This window comes from Haliotis rufescens, unplaced genomic scaffold (assembly GCF_023055435.1).
Source record: "Haliotis rufescens isolate VD_foot unplaced genomic scaffold, xgHalRufe1.0.p SCAF_132, whole genome shotgun sequence".
Taxonomy (NCBI): Eukaryota; Metazoa; Mollusca; class Gastropoda; order Lepetellida; family Haliotidae; genus Haliotis; species Haliotis rufescens.
The window spans coordinates 59,604-73,023 of NW_025963816.1; positions in this window are offsets into that span (position 1 = coordinate 59,604).

A 13,420-nucleotide genomic window follows, 5' to 3' on the forward strand; every position below is an offset into this window, starting at 1 on the left:
ATCGGTTTTCGATTCATACCTCAATGAACCGAAAAAGATGCACAGTCAATCCTTAATTGAAAAACATTCCAAGTGTAGGGAATCAGATCATTGTTTAATTAATGCACATCACTTGACACGCCCACAAAGTCAGTAACCAATAAACGGAGAGTAACATCAAGCAAAGCTCATAGGACATGTCAATCAAAACGACGAGAAAAAAAACTGCAGCTGTTACAAACCCGAACAAATAAGTCAGGGAGAAGTCAGCTGTTTCACGTGACATGGTCAGTAACCGCCAGATTCAAACATTAATTTCTAAGAACTGGAACATTGTGGAAATTCTGGAGATTGTGCTAGGCCGGGGTTTGTGCCGAGAGTGTGGAAGACAACAGTATTGTTTTGTTGTTGGTATGTTTGAAACCGGAAAATGGCACTAAGCAGTTTAATTGGTGTTATAACTTCATGATGATACAGGTGAGCCGAAAGGGATTTCCCTCGATTGTAATTGGGATTCCCCGACATTACGACGTTGTGAACGTATAGTCCGCTTCGGTGGGCGTGTTTTACATTCTTTGGGAAACGAATGCACCAATTCAGCTAATCAGAATGCAGGGATTATAATTAACACAACGATGTGTGGAACCCGCGCCCCTGAAATTGAAAAGGAAAATATCTTACAATGTTAGAATTATATAATTCACGTTAAATAAAGTTTATTTGACAGGCCCCCACTAGCCACATTCTTGACATACATGGAATCATACCGGTATTGTATTTACAACACAGGTCTCACTACAAGTTATAACAGGAGCACGTCTATTCTGTACCCGACTGGTGGAGTTACCCAATCAGCTTGCAAGGCCTAACCGGCCGTGCTAATTAAGCCACGCCTCCTCGTTAGCACTTTTAAGATCCATTTGGGTTGATTCATATACAGACCTCATAATGCGCACTTTGAATCAAGCGCAACTCTAAGTCTACTTTTTCGTACTGTTTTTTCTCGGACAACGTATTGTCCATCATACTGGCTGCATACTGATGTAAGAAACATCTAGTACAATTTTCATGACACTTGCAGTTAAGTTAGTGAGTTGAGTCCAACGCCGCTTTTAACAGTATTCCAGTTATATCGCGGCGTGTCAGCTTAATGTGGGAGGAAAGCCTTAAGTGATGCAGGTCTCAGACGTTTACCACTTCTGTGAAACCCACGAGCACGGGTATCGTGCTGACAAACGTAGAAACATAATCGGGGCGAACCGGGATTCGAACCCACAATCATAGGTTTCTGGCGTGCCCAAGGGACGCAACTCTGCACAGCGAATCGCGGCGCCTTAGACGACTGGCCCACACGTGCCCCCACTTGCAGTTAAGATTAAATTTCCCGTGACATAGAATTTTGGTATCACCGTAAGGTGGCTCCCGACACTCTGTGCGCGTGGGGCCATTTGTAACTTCAGTAGGGGTGGGTGGGTGGGTGGGTGGATGAGTGTGTGTGTGTGTGTGTGTGTGTGTCTGTGTGTGTGTGTGTTTTAACAACCAAATCAACGATATGCGCATACAAAATGTCATCATGTGTTAGAAAAGGGCGTGGCCATACCCCACCGCCAGTGAGACGAACGTCCAAGCCCACAACCTTACATTATCAAGTTCTATAAATCTGTAAGTGTCTGTATATATAATGAATGGGTGGACACAACCCCGAGCAGATGCATGAGGCAAATATATTTATAAAAACATTACCAAACATTTTATTCTTTAAAAATAGTATTATTTATTTATAATGTTTTTAGTTGCAAACTAGATTTAAATAGTGCAAAGCAAGTCGAAGTTGATGTATCAATGTTGACAAAGCAAGTAACTTTGTCATATTACGAACGCAACGTTCTAAGAATACAATATAATGAAATATTCAAACATATTGAGAACAAAGGCCGCCTTACTGGAAAAAACACAAATGGACAGATTCAGATCCGTTTTAAAATAGGTTGTCATAAACACTGAATACCACGTCCCGCTCTATTTTCAAATCTCACTTGTTGAACTCTCGAGCTCCCGGTCGCGACAGTTGAGTTTGAATTGGTTATTTGGAAAATGTTTTATTTGTTTTTTCTATAACATATAAGTCTTTAGCTCACGCGCGATCTTGTAGGTGTTTACGTTGAAGTGTTTATGCGACAAATAATGTTCCGCTGTCATTGCCAGCTATGGTATCTTCAATAATCAACATGTTCAACATACCGATATACCCTATCTCAGAACTGTCCAATCCGATTCTTGTATTGTATGGGAAAATAATATAACACTGTATCACAAGTGCCCTTTACGTTCTCAAGGAGGTCGTGATGAATGCGTGAGCCAGTCGTGACTGTTTGTATCGATCTATATATACAAGAGATGTGTCGGTCAACAAACTGCCGAGGAGGTGGGATTGAATACTATTTTATTGACAATAGGATTGGAAAAAATGCTCCAGGAGATTACTCGATCCTTCCTACTTTCCCAACTACAGAAAGGTTAGTTAATCAATACATGCAACCAACTACTTACAAAAAAACATATTTGGAGACAAAAGCATGAATGAGTTAAATGTTTTATTTAGCAGTATATAATTATGTCTTTAATGAGGAGCTTATTGACACTGTCATCTAAGTTTGGGTAGCCGTAAGAATAATGTTAAGATCAAATTTTATGCCAAATTTGGAAAACCATGGGATAGTAATCAACGAGATCTAAAGTAATTAAAACGTTCAAGGAAATGATGTAAAAGCTTAAGAGTCAGAACCACAATTACAGAGATGATTTTCTATAAGATTTGCCTTGAAATCGGCTTATAATTACAGCATGCAGTCTTGTATGTAAAATGTTTGTTTTCGTATTTTCAAACAAATATAAAGAAGGTGTGTTTTTGGTTTTTAGCTTAATTTCAGTCCAATATGTACTGTAATGAACTGGCTCCTTTTACTAAAACTGACTGAAGTTGCTTCCACAAATAGCTGCTGTTTTCAATAAAGCATGCTTGTTCCAGCTATTGAAGGATTAAATTTGTTTCGTGGGTTATAATCAGTTAACGGGTGCACGGGTGGCCCAGTCGTCTAAGGCGCCGCGATTCGCTGTGCAGAGTTGCGTCCCTTGGGCACACCAGAAACCTATGATTGTGGGTTCGAATTACGGTTCACCCCGATTATGTTTCTAGATTTGTCAGCACCATACCCGTGCTCGTGGGTTTCACCGAAGTGGTAAACGTCTGAGACCTGCATCACTTTGGTCTTTCCTCCCACATTAAGCTGACACGCCGTGATATAACTGGAATACTATTAACAGCGGCGTAACCCCCCCCCCCCCCCCCTTACTCACTATAATTAGTTAACGTATCATTTGTTGAAGGAATTAAAACATGAAGATATTCTGTGACTTTGTAGTTGAGAATGTACAAAACATTGTTCTGTCTGCGTCTAATATTTAATTGTAACCATCCAAGCAAGCTTTAGAAATTATTTTTTGATGTTTGTTTGTTTGTAACGCCGCACTCAACAATATTCCAGCTATATGACGGCGGTCTGTAAATAATCGGGTCTGGATCAGACAATCCAGTGATTGATATCATAAGCATAAATCCACGCAAATGGGATCGATGATATGCATCAACCAAGTCAGCGAGCCTGACCACCCGATCCTGTTAGTCGCCTCTTACGACAAGCAAAGTCGCCTTTTACGGCAAGCATGGGTATTTTTTTAAGAATGTAGCGATCCTTGCTGCTTCTAACTGTTAAGTCTATCAGTTCTTTACAGAGCAACCATCCCATACTTCAAATGCGTATCCTAAAATAGGACGTACATACATTTGGCATGCCAGTCAACAAGAAGTACATTTTTCACTTTACTCATGGAAGACATCATTTTAGATGTTGATTGCATCACTATGTACATGACATGACATTTAACATCGGACAAAGGTGACACGGGTGTCCCAGTCGTTTAAGGCGCCGCGATTCGTTGTGCAGAGTTGCGTCCCTTGGGTACGCCAGGAACCTATGATTGTGGGTTCGAATCCCGGTTCGCCCCGATTATGTTTCTAGGTTTGTCAACACCATACCCGTGCTCGTGGGTTTCACAGAAGTGGTAAACGTCTGAGACCTGCATCACTTAAGGCTTTCCTCCCACATTAAGCTGACACGCCGCGATATAACTGGAATACTGTTAAAAGCGGCGTTGGACTCAACTCACTCACTCACTAACATCGGACAATGTAACACCAAGGTGTTTGTGAGTATTTCGGTGACACCCGTGAGGGCGCTAGAATGGGAAAGTAGCTTAATTTTTAGTCTTTTGCGACAATTGCAAGCAGATTGTTGCGTACACTGTTAATGAATTACACTTTGTTAAGAGTGAGTGGAGTGGGTGAAGTTTGTTTTTACGCGCTTTGATCAGTCTTCCAGGCCTATCTTGTCAGCGTCATGTGGGAGGAAAGCCCGAAGTGATGCAGGTCTCAGACGTTAACCACTTCGGTGAAACCCACGAGCACGGGTATGGTGCTGACAAACCTAGAAACATAATCAGGGCGAATTTGGGATTCAAACCAACGACCATACGTTTCTGTCACGCGTAAGGGAGGCAACTCTCAACAGCGTGCCGCCTACACTATTCGAAGCCATATTGACGAATTTATTTTGTTGTTATTTGCTCAACGTAGAAAACAAACACCAACAGAAGCAATCATGCCCCGTGAATGTTCCCTGTCCCTCTGAGCGCTGACATTGATAATTAATCTTTTTGATCTCACCGCATTGAAAGGTGTTTTGAATTAAATAATGAATAGAACAAAACGATAGTACAGATGGTGATTCTCATAGCAGTGCCTCGCGGCTCCCTAACCTAAGATCGATATCGATGAGCACGTCTGAGATCGCCTGAGTACAGGTATACCAATTCCATATACTAGTATGCAGGAATTCACTTTGTATGCAAATTTGTCAAGACGTCCCCTCATGGTGAACTGACGCTATCATTGTCATATATGATAGACGAATGTTCGAAAAACTCGCGGAATTGGTCTCTCCTGTGTGTGTGTGTGTGAAAGAGAGAGATAGTGTGTTTTAGTGTCTGTGTTTGTGCGTGAGTGTGTGTGAGAGAGTGAGAGAGAGAGAGTGTGAGTGTGTATGTGAGTGAGTGTGTGTGTAGGAAAGTGAGAGTGTTTTAGTGTCTGTCTGTGTGTGTGCGTGAGTGTGTGTGAGAGAGAGAGAGAGAGTGTGAGTGTGTGTGTGAGTGAGTGTGTGTGTAGGAAAGTGAGTGTGTTTTAGTGTCTGTGTGTGTGTGTGTGTGTGTGTGAGAGAGACTGTGAGTGTGTGTGTGAGTGAGTGTGTGTGTAGGAAAGTGAGTGTGTTTTAGTGTCTGTGTTTGTGCGTGAGTGTATGTGTGTGAGAGAGAGAGAGACTGTGAATGTGCGTGTGAGGGAGTGTGTGTGTAGGAAAATGAGTGTGTTTTAGTGTCTGTGTTTGTGCGTGAGTGTGTGTGTGTGAGAGAGAGTGTGTGTGTGAGTGAGTGTGTGTGTGAGAGAGAGAGTGTCTGTGTGTGCGTGAGTGTGTGCGTGTGAGAGAGAGTGTCTGTGTTTGTGCGCGAGTGAGTGTGTGTGTGTGTGAGAGCGAGAGGGAGTGTGAGTGTGTGTGTGTGTGTGTGTGTGTGTGTGTGTGAGTTTTTGTGAAGGAAAGTGAGTGTTTTAGTGTCTGTGTGTGTGCGTGAGTGTGTGTGTGTGTGTGAGTGTATGTGTGTGTGTGAGTGAGAGAGAGTGTGAGTGTGAGTGTGTGTGTGAGTGAGTTTGTGTGTAGGAAAGTGAGTGTATTATAGTGTCTGTGTGTGTGCGTGAGTGTGTGTGTGTGTGTGTGAGAGAGAGAGTGTGAGTGTGTGAGTGAGTGTGTGTGTAGGAAAGTGAGTGTGTTATAGTGTCTGTGTGCGTGCGTGAGAGAGTGTGCGTGTGTGTGTGCGTGAGTGTGTGTGTGTGTGTGAGTGAGAGAGAGTGTGAGTGTGTGTGTGAGTGAGTTTGTGTGTAGGAAAGTGAGTGTGTTATAGTGTCTGTGTGTGTGCGTGAGAGTGTGTGTGTGTGTGTGTGTGAGAGAGAGAGAGAGTGTGTGTGTGTGAGAGAGAGAGAGAGAGAGAGAGAGAGAGAGAGAGAGAGAGAGAGAGATCGAGTGTGAGTGTGTGTGTGAGTGAATGAGTGAGTGTGTGTGTCCAAGATTCGCCCTGACTATGATCCTTGCGTTATCAGCACCATGATCAAGGATCGTACAAAGTGGTGTCGGTCGTCCACCTGTTTCACATCTGGCTTTCCTTGCGCATTTACCTTGTATGCCGCGATGTACTACAACTACTACTACTACTACCAAAACAATCCGATTTGTGTAGCGCCCATCTTGTTTATATGGAGCCCATGGTAAGATGCTGAACGGCAGTGACAATATACACAAACTGTACACAAAAGGGAGCACTAAACAAGTTTAAACCATGGCGTCTTTGTCTTTGACCGTGGTCTTACTACCTGAATTGTAAGTTCAACATCACTTGGCAATGACGGTACTTCTTTTTTCCTCTATCTTTTGTCTTGATAGAACAATTTCACTAAAAACGTTTGTCGCCAGCCGAATTCGAACCCGAGAAGTCCGCACTGAAGGCTGAGGACTGTAGTCTTCTGCCACGGCGACATGGGAGATAGGGTAATGAAATTAACAACTAAATATTTACTTACATCAGTGCATATCCCTTTATGAATTGCGACATGTGTTTTATGCAATTTTTATACAGTATGTTACTCTATGTATTCTAGTATTGGTACAGTACTTGTGATTTTGTAGCTCAACGAAACGGACAGATAGAAAAGTAATTACTATTATCTTGATCAGGGCTGTATATGGGAGATAAACATACTGTGTTTTCAATGTAGGGCTAGGTGACCTGTAGATTTAACCGCGCTAAATTGAATTTGGAACCTAACGCGTTGTCTTTACAACTGTCTGAGTACGTTTTTCAAGCATTTTCTGAGACAATTAATTTTTTTCAGTAAGATTCCCACCACGCGAATATCAAATGGTCGGAACCTAAATCCCAGACAACGCCGTTGAAAGTGATCTTCAACCATAATCACCCCTGACACTGTTCAAAGGAACGTTCACCGTTAATCGCCCACAACTCAACAGCTTCAGAAACTCCTACTCTTTGGAAGATCTTTTGTGAAGAAAAATACTACATTCAGGAAAGCAATTGCAACCAGATTTGGTTGGTTTGTTGTTTAACGCCGCACTCAGCAATATTCCACCCATATGACGGCTGTCTTTAAATAATCGAGTCTGGACCAGACAATCCAGTGATTGATATCATGAGCATCGATCCACGCAATTGGGATCGATGACATGCATCAACCAAGTCAGCGAGCCTGACCACCCGAATTGCAACCAGATATAGATAAACAATTTGTATCAGGGAAGTATCTGCATATCTTGGCGGGACTGCTTTCAACCAACTGCAATAAAGCGCCCATGTTGACAGCTGCTGCAATACCCTTACATTTTTTTTTATATTTTGGGGCCATTGTTATGTATGGCCTCTGACATGTGCTTTAAAAATTGCAAGGCAAGGGGTAGCCAAGTCACACGACTTTACCCACATGTCTTAAGAACCTACAGTATGTTACATTTAGATTCCACTGTTGCGATAGATGATGCTCGCTGACTCGGCTGATGCTTGTCATCGTATTCAAATTGCGTAGATCGATGCTCATGATGTAAATCACTGGATTGTCTGGTCCAGACGCGATTATTTACAGACCGCCGTCACATAGCTGGAATATTGCGGAGTGCGGCCTTAAACAACAAACAAACAAACAAACAAACAAACAAAGTGTTGTGACGTTTCGGGAAGAGATTCCATCCTCTCTATGATAACAACCCATTTTTGTACTGTCGAAGAATTTAGAAACTAAGGTTTTCAAATATAGTACCTGTATAAAACGTGCGACGTTAAACAGCAAAAAAATCCATGCACCCCCTCTCCCCCAAAAAACGAAAAAAGAAAACAAACAAGAGAATGGAAAGAATACAAAAAAAAGAAAAAAAAGTAATCACCTACAAGTGGCGCTCTACGTTTACCTCCCACAACGCTGTTCACAATATCGTTCACCCTCAATCACCGATTACACGACAATGTGACCTTCAGCATGAATCACCAGCACATATAATCTGCCCTTATCCCTTCCAATATTCAATCATTCATGATATTGCTGGATTCTGATTGCTTTTTTCGGTTGAGGGTAGCCTAGTAGTTTTAGCGTTGATGCGTCACGGCAAACACCAGAGTTCGATTCCCTACAGTGATACACCACATGTCTATTCTTGGTATGCCCGCTGGTCTTGTGGTAGAGCGTCCGCCCGGAGAGCGGGTTTTGATCCCCGGCGGCGTCATACCAAAAGACGATAAAAGATGGTACTTGTTGTTACCCTGTCTGGCGCTCGGTATTAAGGGGCTAAAACAAGGACTGGTCGGTTCAAGTCAGTATACTGTGTCTGAGTGGGGTATTCATGTTAAACTGCGGCATGGTATCTCAGTGAGCTAGCACTATAAATCGGCATCAGTCCGGACTAGGACAAGCAGCCACACAAACACATACACGTACATGCACGTCGCTATATAAGTGCAATAATCTTGGACGCGACGTTAAACCCAATTTCACCTCACCTCTTACAGCTGGAATATTGACAATGTTTTTAAAACGTCGTAAAACCACACTCGTTTATACACACACAGTCTGAAATCTTCAAGTTCAGCCATCGAGTGCGTGAGATGTGTGCTATTTATATATATTCTTCTTCAGATAATCTCTTATAAAGAGTATAGAATTCTGGTACAATCACACATGCATTATTCTATGCACGACGCTCAACAAAAGCTGTATTTTTCTATGCTGTTGAAGTTGGTTAAGGAAGACTGATTATCGACAGATTATGACGTAACGCAGAATCCAATTGACATTGTGCAATTACTCGGTCTGAGAAACAGTTTTATAAATGGGCAGGCGAACGCGAGTTAGTCGATATGCACTTCCCTAGAGAAATCTTTTAAAAGAATGTCGGCTGACTTCAGACCCGCTGACCTTGATAACACAAGACGATGTGGTTTCATAACTTCTTGGGGGGCACGGGTGGCCCAGTCGTCTAAGGCGCCGCGATTCGCTGTGTCCCTTGGGCACGCCAGAAACCTATGATTTGTCAGCACCATACCCGTTCTCGTGGGTTTCACCGAAGTGGTAAACGTCTGAGACCTACATCACTTCGGGCTTTCCTCCCACATTAAGCTGACACGCCGTGATATAACTGGAATAATGTTAAAAGCGGCGTTAAACCCAACCCACTCACTCACTCATAACTTCTTCTGACAGAAGACTCAGGCTAGTGTAGGTGTAATGGCATGCATATATGAGTGTACTTGTGTTTTGAACAGCTGGGGAACACGTGCGAGTCTCAATGTCATAGATTATCATATTTACCAATAGGGACAATGTAATGTTAATACTATTCTTAACTATGAGTGTTAGGTCATTGAAGGGGCGGTAACACCCGCGTAAACGATTTTCATTCAGGGCAATATAAAAATTAATAATATTTTATAGAAATGGTGGTATTAAAGTGTGTTGCATTATACTATTAGACTTTGGTGTTACTCTCACCCAAAACAAGCAATACACTGACTTGGTTCATGCATGTCATCGATCCCAACTGCGTGGATCGATGCTCATATTATTAATCACTAGATTGTCTGGTCAAGACTCGATTATTTACAGACCGCCGTCATATAGCTGGAATATTGCTGAGTGCGGCGTTAAACAACAAACCAACCAACCAACCAACCAACCAACCAATTATGTGTAGAAATGATGTCTTTGACATGACCTTCCTTTCTTTATCTCTATATGAAATAATCGTATTCCTGCATGTCACAGTTAAGGTTCGCAAATAAAGTGTTTACGCAGGGCAATACTGATGTATGAATACAGTACCTGAAAACATACCCGTGAAGATCCGGGGTAGAATAGGTCTCCAGCAACCCATGCTTGCCGTAAGAGGCGACTAACGGGATCGGGCGGTCAGGCTCGCTGACTTGGTTGATGCAGGTCATCGTAACCCGATTGCGTGGATCGATGCTCATGATATCACTCACTATTTCGTCTGGTCCAGACTCGATAATTTACACAGACTGCCGTCATATAGGTGGAATATTGCTGAGTGCGGCGTTAAACAACAACCAACCAAACAAACAAACCTGAAAACATTTCGTTGGATGAGCTACCCACCCCTCCCTACTTTCAGGTTAAGTTCATGGTGTCAATTTAAAGAACATTTATTGAAAGCATATTAATATTAGTTTTTAATGGCCACTGCTGGTACGGGCCTTTCTGTTCAACATAAATCTAAAACACCTAACATTGTAAACACAGCAAGCAACATTTCAGGTACCAAATTTCGACACATCGACGATATTTATGAACTACAAATTGTCAAAAAGGCACGTAAGATACTAAATGACAGTAGTCAAATACTTCATTCCAAAACCCGTGAAGATCGATGAATGAGGATCGGGTGGTCACAATGTGAGAGTCTTTCGCGTTGAGCTTCCTAATGTTATCAACCACTGGTTTGCCTGGCCAAGACTCGATTCCTCACTGTGCAGACAACCACGATATATCTGGAGTATTGCTGACGGTGACGTAAGGGGTGGGTGCTCTAGGTAGGAATATCGCCGCGCGGCACGGCACGGCACGGCACGGCACTCGAAATACATACCTGTGGATGGAATACTTTAATTGATAGGCTAAACCTAGACACTGTTATGTATTATAGTTACGTATCGAACAGTTACAATGTTTGATATGGAAGCGTATTAGTGCCACAATCTCAAAACAAACATCATCTACACAGATGATACTTTCAACTACAGGTCATCATTCAAACTTCTATATCAACCATAACATTGTTAAAGCCGGAAATTACTCGAATAATTTGATTCTCATGATTTTTTTCTTAGGGAAATCAGGTTTTCAAGAGCTAAAACGTGAATATGAAGGGGTGAGAATTACTATAAAAATTATATGAAACCAATACATGATCTAAAATTCCACAGTCGTTTTTTTAATAATTTTAGCGCAGATAGTTTGACAATTTGAAATGATGGCAGTTTGTTGTAGAAATACGGAAAAGGCCAAATGAAAAAAAACCCAACCAGCATACTGGTACAATGTGTGGAGCCCATTTCTGTCGTCCCCCGCCGTGATATTGCTGGAATATTGCTAAAAGCGGCGTAAAACCATACTCACTCACTCACTCAAATTAAAGAATCATTTGTTCTTCCAACGTGAATGTTAACTAGACATTCTGTATAACGATAGGTTCTTGAAGTCTGAAGGAGAAACTGCTTCCTAACAATAGATCAGTCGCACTTCCGTAACCACAAAATCTTTTTATAAGATAAAACAATAAATATTAAACAGAGCTTCAAACGCAGGAACTATCTTAAGCGTTCATGTTCAAATTAATGAGAAAAAGACTTATTGATGGACGTCTTGATCAAAACATTAATTCATGGCGCTGATTCCTATGTAATTATTCAGAGGCGGGAAGTGATATAAGATGTTAAGATTGCGTTTTTATGTCTGCCAGATATTTTTGTCTAAGATTTTTTTTCCAATCAATATAATGGTCAAAGAGAATCTCATTCAATCTGAAATAGCGTTATGGGGCTTTAGGTGGAGAGAAGGGTACGTTGATTTCCTGTAAATTGGTTTATTGGTATAATATAACAGGTAAATATAAGATCACGGCATTGTGGAGCATAACTGGACTTAAGATGGCACATTTCACAAATCTCATGGATAACTCGATATTTCCAGTGTTAAACCCGACAAATGGACTTTCCAATTGTACACAGAGTAGTGTAGTGAATGCCATCCGACCATCAAAGAACAGTGAAGAGATATCGGTGATGTTTAACACCGGGCTTGTGTCACAAGACACCTTTCTCGCCGTCGACGCTGTGCTAGAGAAGATGGTGTATCCTCTTCTCTTTATACCCTTCGTCATCAACGTCCTGAGCTGCAAAGTATTCAGCCACAACTCCATGCAGGGCCCGACGACGACCTACTTCCTTGCCATCAACGTTAACCAGCTGTTGTACGGGTTCGTCTCTCTCACCACACAGCTAGTGGGGTCGGTGTATGGAGCCGAGGCAACGACGTCTGCCCTGTATCTCGGCACGGGCCTGTACGTTTCCAGCTTCGTGACGACATCATTGAGGCGGGTCATGTTCATGCTGTGGTCTGTCGCTGCTTGCAAAAACTCATCGCTGTCAGTTTCCCGCTCCAGTCACCGAAGACCGCCTTCGTGGTCTAGTGGTAGAGCGTCCGCCCGGAGAGCGGAAGGCCGCGTCATACCAAGAGACGTTAAGAGATGGTACTTGTTGTTACCCTGTCTGGCGCTCGGCATTAAGGGGCTAAAACAAGGACCGGTCGGCTCGGAGTCAGTATACTGTGTCTGAGTGGGATATTCATGTTAAACTGCGGCATGGTATCTCAGTGAGCTAGCACTATAAATCGGCATCAGTCCGGACTAGTACAAGCAGCCACACAAACACACACACGTACATGCACGTCGCTATATAAGTGCAATAATCTTGGACGCGACGTTAAACCCCATTTCACCTCACCTCACCTCCAATCACTGAACCCCCGCCTGACTGTATAACCGCTCTTTGCATTTGGTCGATCTACCTCCTGGTGTTCCTATTCCATTTCCCAGCTGTACTGAAGTATGAGATATACCAGACACTGTCAGTTGACCGAAACCAAACGATCTACAGCCTCAGACCCTTACATCGGCTGTATCGGCGGATTAACTATCCTAAGTCTGTTCAACAAAATCGTTTTTGTGTATATGACAGTCATGGGTTGTATGGTAGCCAACCTTTGCCTGGTCTGTGCATTGCGAAAACGACGAAAGACTCGACGAGATCTCACCACTGCTGCTATCGACTCGAGACTTGAGACAAAAGAGCGACAGACGATGTTACAATCCTGGCCTCAACTGTTGTCTTTGTGCTTCTGTCCCTACCCACAGTCACGGACTCGCTCGCTTGCAGTATACTCCCTGGGGAGTATGGCTTCCTTTCCAGACAGCGATATTTGTACGTGATGATGCAGATGATTAGCTACATCTGCTCACTGCTCAGTCTCTCCATCGACTTCCTGTTTTACATGCTCATAGGTTCAAACTTCCGGTCTACCTTCAATGGCGTCGTCTGCAGTCGTAGAAAGAGGAGACAACCAACCAACTTTCCACACCAGGGAAGTGTTTCAACGATTCCAAGTCCCGATACCGCGAATGGAACTCCCTGCATGGCTCATGTTTAG